The following is a 6,407-nucleotide window of genomic DNA, read 5'->3' as shown; positions in this document are numbered from 1 at the left end:
TCCATGCATTTTGGTCGTACATAATGAAGACAGCTGTTAAAAATTAGTCTATGTCATCGAACGTGTAATAAATAAATTCTTATAATTTTAAAATGAGTTTATGTATTCATGGAGTATGTCTCTATAATAAAATAATTATTGCATATATAATCTGGTCATTTTTTCAAAAGGGCATGTATGAAGTTCTAATCTTACCTTCAATTTTTGATTCTTGGGGTGGTCAACCGCTTTTAAAGGCTTTTGGGAGTAATTGGGTCACTTTTTCTCATCAATTTTGGATATAACCGAACCATTTTTATAGCCTTTGTGGTGGTTTAGCCACCCCAACAGTCATTTATGAGGTGGCTAAACTACCTTTATTGTCATTTAACACACCCAAAGTCTAGTTTTAGGGATAGTCAACTCTATCCCTTTGGATCACCCCAAACAATATTCAAGTAAATCCTTGGAGGTCGCGTTGGAATGCCCTACATGCTATCTTATCTGAAAGTCCCTGAGGGGTCATGTGAGCTTCATACATTTTAATGTGCTCAACAGGATCCCTAGACCCGTCAAACGCTTCCCTCTACAAGACTTTAAACTTATCGAGCTGCAATAATCCCATCACTTTGGCTATGAAGGCATGATGCCCCGAAAGTCTGAGAAATATATAAAATTACCATTAATCAATTTTATAAAACAACTACTGATTTTAATGGGATGGAATATTTTTTAGAAAAAAAATCTAATATCAATTTTGGCTTTTACCTCCTGACTGAACATTCACTCATGGACCACCGAATGTTCATTGAAACCCTAGCATCAAACATACTCCTAGGGACCACCGAACATTCGAAGGAAAAAACCCTAGAATTGTATGTAACGCTCTCAAATCTAGCCTTGACCAGTTTGGTAGGATTATTGGCAGTTGCCCCAATGCAGCTAACTGGTAGCTAACTGGGAAACCGCTCCTCTAGGGAGAAGTTTCATACAAGAAGTAATAATCGCATAAGTTTAAAGACTTAATAAGTAAACCTCATAATTAGGTATGGCATGAGCTAGTTATTATTGAGTAGAAATAAACATACAATTGAATAAAGATTTAAAAGAGGTGTTGTCTCTGTTAATACACCATGAAAATATCGTTTTGTTGAAAGAAGGTGGTGTACTCTCAGTGGCAATCGCCTAAGTATGTTAATGCATGATACTAATGCTTTAATACGTTATAACTATCATTTATGGTCTACTCGAGATATTATCCATTCTCAGCAGGGTTGGCGCTGTCCCGAGGGACTCGTAATACAATGCCGGTGCCGCGGCCACTGTACACTACCATTCATAACACTAGCAGCCCGATCAAGTCCTACCTTGAGTGGCTCACACTACTAATGATGTATGTTCTGTAATGACCCGCCAATTAAGGTGGCCGTAAGTGTTTACTTACTTCATGCGCTCGCTTGAGTCCTCCGGCATCACAAATCCCTACTATAATGAAATACGACACATCATTATATGCAACACTAGAAAACTCCTCAAGAGACACAGTAAGTTATACCTAATGAAAGGGGCCGTCGAAACCTTAAGCTCACATATTTGGGTTGCTAGGCGTATGCCCTGCTCTCTAGGCGAACGCTCGGTCCCTATGGGCGTACGTTCGGCCATAAGCCCAAAACTTGGTTTTATGCTTCTAAAGTGTGGTACATCTTACTCTAGGCTCCTAATGGACACATGCAAAGTACAAAACATTCTAACATGCAAACTTTAAAGAAACTAAAGGCGTTTAAAAACACTTTACAATGTTCTTGGTCTTTCAAAGAAAATGATATAAGAACTTGTCAATGCACCATTAAAACGCGTAATACTAAGAAAGCGGTAATAACAACATGAAGGTAGAAGGGAATGGACAAGAAATTACCTTGATAATGGCAAAACTCCACAAAGCTTCCTCTTTCTTCTTCAAAGTCACTCCTCGCTCTAGGGTTAGGGTTTCTTGGTTTGACAAGGGGCTAAGGGTCAAATACTTTACCCCCTGAGTTGACAATTTAACCCCCCCCCCCCCCAAAAAAAAAAAAAAAACTTAGTTACTTCAGGGAGGTAAAGTGTCAACTCAAAATACTTTAGGGGGTAAAGTGTACTTCATGGGGGCTCAAATGTCAATGTCAGATACTTTGGGGGGGTAAAGTGTCACTTTTTAAACATTGGGGTTAAAAGTGCAAATGAGTGGATAGTTTTGGGGGGGGGGGGGGGGGGTAAAGTGTTTTCCCTAATCTATAAAGCATTAGTTTTCTGCATTAAAATACTTAGGCGATTGCCACTGAAAGTACACCATCCTTTATCAAACCAAATGATATTTTCAATATGTATTAACGGAGACAACACCTCTTTTCAGCGTTTATCAAAACTGCATGTTTTTTTTCTACTTAATAATAATGAGCTCGTGTCATACCCAATTGTGAGGTTTGCTTACATAGTCGTTAGACTTACGCGGTTATTACTCTTATAAGGAGCTTATTTCTAGAACCCAAGAGTGATGCGGTTGCCACTACAGACTTTGCTTTAAGATCTTCATGATGTTATTAGGTTTGTTTTATATTATTGTTAGTTGCTCCATGTCTTTTAAATTGAGGATATACGGATGAGGTAAGTAAATACTTACAACTACTGTGCATTAGCCATGAGACATAAGATGTCAGAGTTTGTGGATGTGCGGATGTGCGGATGAGGTAAGTACTTACAACTGTTTTCAATAAAAAAGCGTGCGATATGTCAGCTGACTGAGCACATGTATGATATAAGCAATTTAATTCTTATTTAACTGGGTGAACGATTAATGAAATACATTTTATAATATTGTATACTGGTACGTGCGATATAATAGTCATGGACTTAATTCTATGCTTAAATGTGTGTGTGTGTGTGTGTGTGTGTGTGTGTGTTTATATGGACCTTAGATTCAATGGTTGTTCGTGACCAACTCTGTTATATGGACCTTAGATTCTATGCTCATTAGTAGCGTGGGCCACCAAAGGTCCGACTCGGTCGGACTGCTAGTGTTATGGACATTAGGGTACAACGCATTCTCTTTAAAACAAAAAGGGGTAATTATCTTTTCCCCATCAGCTACAACGCATTCTCATTTTCCTCTATGAATTGCCAACCTTACTACCCGACCCTATCATACTACCATTTTCTTTCCAAAATCCTCATTCTGTCAGTCAAACTCGTTAAATTTGATGGAATATTCTCTTAAACGTTAAATTTCATTAAAAGAGGAAAATACCCCCAAATAAAAAATTCAAAAAAATATATAAATATATAAAATATATAAATTAATTTCTTTTAAAAAAAAAAAAAAGAAAGAAAGAAAGTGACCCAATAGAGGGTCACCTTGTGACCCACCAGAGGGTCACCTACCGCCATGGGTCACCTTGACCCACGATGGGTCATTCTTTGTTTAGTTTTTTTTTTTTTTTTTTTTTAATTTTATATATATATATAAATATAATAATGATAATAATAATTTTTAATTTATAAAGTTAGCGTATTTTGGTCATTTCAAAGTTTTTAGCGAGTTTGACTAATAGAAGGGAAGTTTTTGGAAGAAAATGGTAGTATGATAGGGTCGGGCAGTAACGTTGGCAGTTCATGGGGGGAAATTGACAATGCTTTGTAGTTGATAAGGGGAAAATGTAATTACCCCAAACAAAAAAGATATTTTTTTGGGTTTAATAATAGAGACAACAACTATTACATTAGTGAAAACTCATGTTTATTTCTTCAGTATATAACTTGCTAGCTCATTTCGTACTCAACTATAAGGTTTACTTACTAAGTCATAGACTTATGTAGTGATTGCACTCTAGCAAGTTTGCACTAATAGTTGTTAGACTACTCATTGGGATGCAAATGCCAAAGAAGCATTTCACCATACCAGATTTGATTGGTAATTCATAAGCTCTGAGTCAATAATGGATGATAATGCTTATACACCTCATGAATATCGAAGTCTCAGATCAAGTCTTTTCACCTTCGGCGTTGTATTTGCTCTAAGTAGTGAATGTGTGATTCCTTGACCACATATCATTTAACTGTATTGAAGGAATTGTCAGTAACCTTACAAAGATAGATTGATTTACTTGATCCAATTTTGGTGACGTTATAGAAGGGGAGGTTGGTATTTTGGAGTAAGTCCTCAACAATGAATTGGTTTTCCTTCATTGTTTGGGCCATCTCTTCAAACTTTCTTGTAGGTCTTTAATGTGAGCGTTTACCTGACTTTCTTTCCCACCTCAACCTATGGGCTGAGTGTTAGGTCTTTCTTGGTGAGCTAAAGGTCTGTCTTCACCATTCCGGCATTTGGTTACGCTTCGTCCATCCTCCAAGATGATTTTTTTTCCTTGTTGGATAAGGTTATGTGATTATTGTTTTGATGTGACTTATGAGGTCGATTATCATGCTAGAGGGGCAACATGATCTCATGGTTCTGTTACATCAAGGCCTCTTTGTTCTTGGAATGTTGTAGGAGATGAGCCTCGAAAGCCGTGAGGTGTTGATTTTGAGAGCTTTGTGGGTTGAAGGTCCCAACGCTAGGCAGGTTAGAGGTGGCCAAGCTAGGTAAGTTGGAGGTTACACCATCATTACCACAAGCACTCCTCAACCATGTAGTCGCCATTTTAGTCGTTTGTCAAGGAATTGTTGTCGGTTCTCACAAACAGCGCCAAATTGTTCAAATAGTTAACTGCATGTTGAGGTAATAATGAAAAGTACCTACAAGGAGAGCAAAACTTAGCAAAAGAGCTTGCTAGAGTTGACCGATGAGGGTAGCTCTAATGGTTAAAGTCAATATGAATCAAAGGGATAATCTTAAAGAAAACAAATGTAGTGTGGACAGGAAGGAGATAAAAGTTCAATTTTACGTAATGTTGTCGCTTTTTTTTTCTTTTTTTTTTTTTTTATAGCAGATTTTATTGTAACTATTGCCACATGTCATGCTTTCATTTGAGACTTCTCTATTGTAATGTTTCCTACATCCCATACTCCTATATGTGACGCAAAGAATTGAGCATTTTGGGCTATGACCTACATGCACAGAATAAATCCCAAATGACTATATTTTGCTCTTATTTCTTTGGTAGTGTTTACAATCTAGCAATGTCTTTATATCAAAGATTTCCCATATTTTATCAATTCTTACTGTAGTACCTCAGATTTTGAAAGTCTTATTTTAGAAATATTAATTTGATGCTATGATTATATTAATATTCATATTAGGCAATGATGTTAATTCTTGAGGAATTTATGATATTGTATGAATGGTAATTAGAGATTGGTAGGTAGAATAGTATAGGGTAGGTAGAATAGTAAATGGTAGGTAAAATAGTAAATGGTAGGTATAATAGTATTTGATAGGTGAAATAGTAAATGAAGGGTAGAATTGTAAATGAAAGGCGGAATAGTATTTGTTTTTTTCTTATAAATAGAGCTCTTCCCCTTCACAATTTTCACCACTCATATCCTCTCTTCCACGTATTCTTCCTTCTTCCGTTTTCTACTCGGTCTTTCTTCTTTCTGAAAGTGTTTACACGAAACAGAGAGAGAAAGGGCGAGACAAAGCGTTGCAAGAAAGAAAGAACACGAGAGAGAACGTACTTGAGATATTAGTTTGAAAGATATACTAGTAGTGTTAGTCAGATTTAAGCAACTAGATCATTCAGATCACTTTTTAGCTTCAGTCTAGAAGTAAGTAAATTCACTACCCCTTCTAAAATTACTTCGTGTCATGCTATTTATTTATTCTTGTATCAAACTGTAAATGATTATTTTATTTACCTGTCATGGAGATATGTTGCATGCATGAAGGATTTCTAAAAGAATTATTTAGAATGTTTCTATTCCTTTAAATTATTTCTAAGTACAACAAATTTATATTTGGAAAAGTTTCTATTTTTTTTAGAAAAGAAAGTTAAGAAATGATGATGATTATAAGAAAGAAGAATAATGATAAACCCTCCTACATGTTGCCCTAAGATGCATCAAAAGAAGTACAAAGAAAAGTACAAGAAATGAGTTAAATGTTATGAAATGAGGGCACATGTATGGAGGAGAGTATTTTTGGCCCCAAGATAAGTAAAGATGAGAGGAGTTCGGTACCGATACTCGGATGGAGGCGAAACCACTGACGGAGGCTATGCCAGAAAGTGGTATTCCATCAACATGATCGTTGAGTGCACCAAGAAAAGAGTTAATTAACGGTCGGGCATGGCTGAGGCCACAGTTCAGTGCCATGGTCACAAGGACCCACAACCCTCATACACAGGGGTAATAGTGTACATGGGCCCTAATATGAGAAAATGATAATATAATTTCAACGATGATTTACTATAATGATTTACAACGATGATATACTATGATGATTTACAATGATGATT

The sequence above is a fragment of the Corylus avellana genome, chromosome 5 (assembly GCF_965113065.1).
Source record: "Corylus avellana chromosome 5, dhCorAvel1.hap1.2, whole genome shotgun sequence".
Classification (NCBI taxonomy): domain Eukaryota; kingdom Viridiplantae; phylum Streptophyta; class Magnoliopsida; order Fagales; family Betulaceae; genus Corylus; species Corylus avellana.
Note: the sequence above shows the minus strand (reverse complement) of the source record.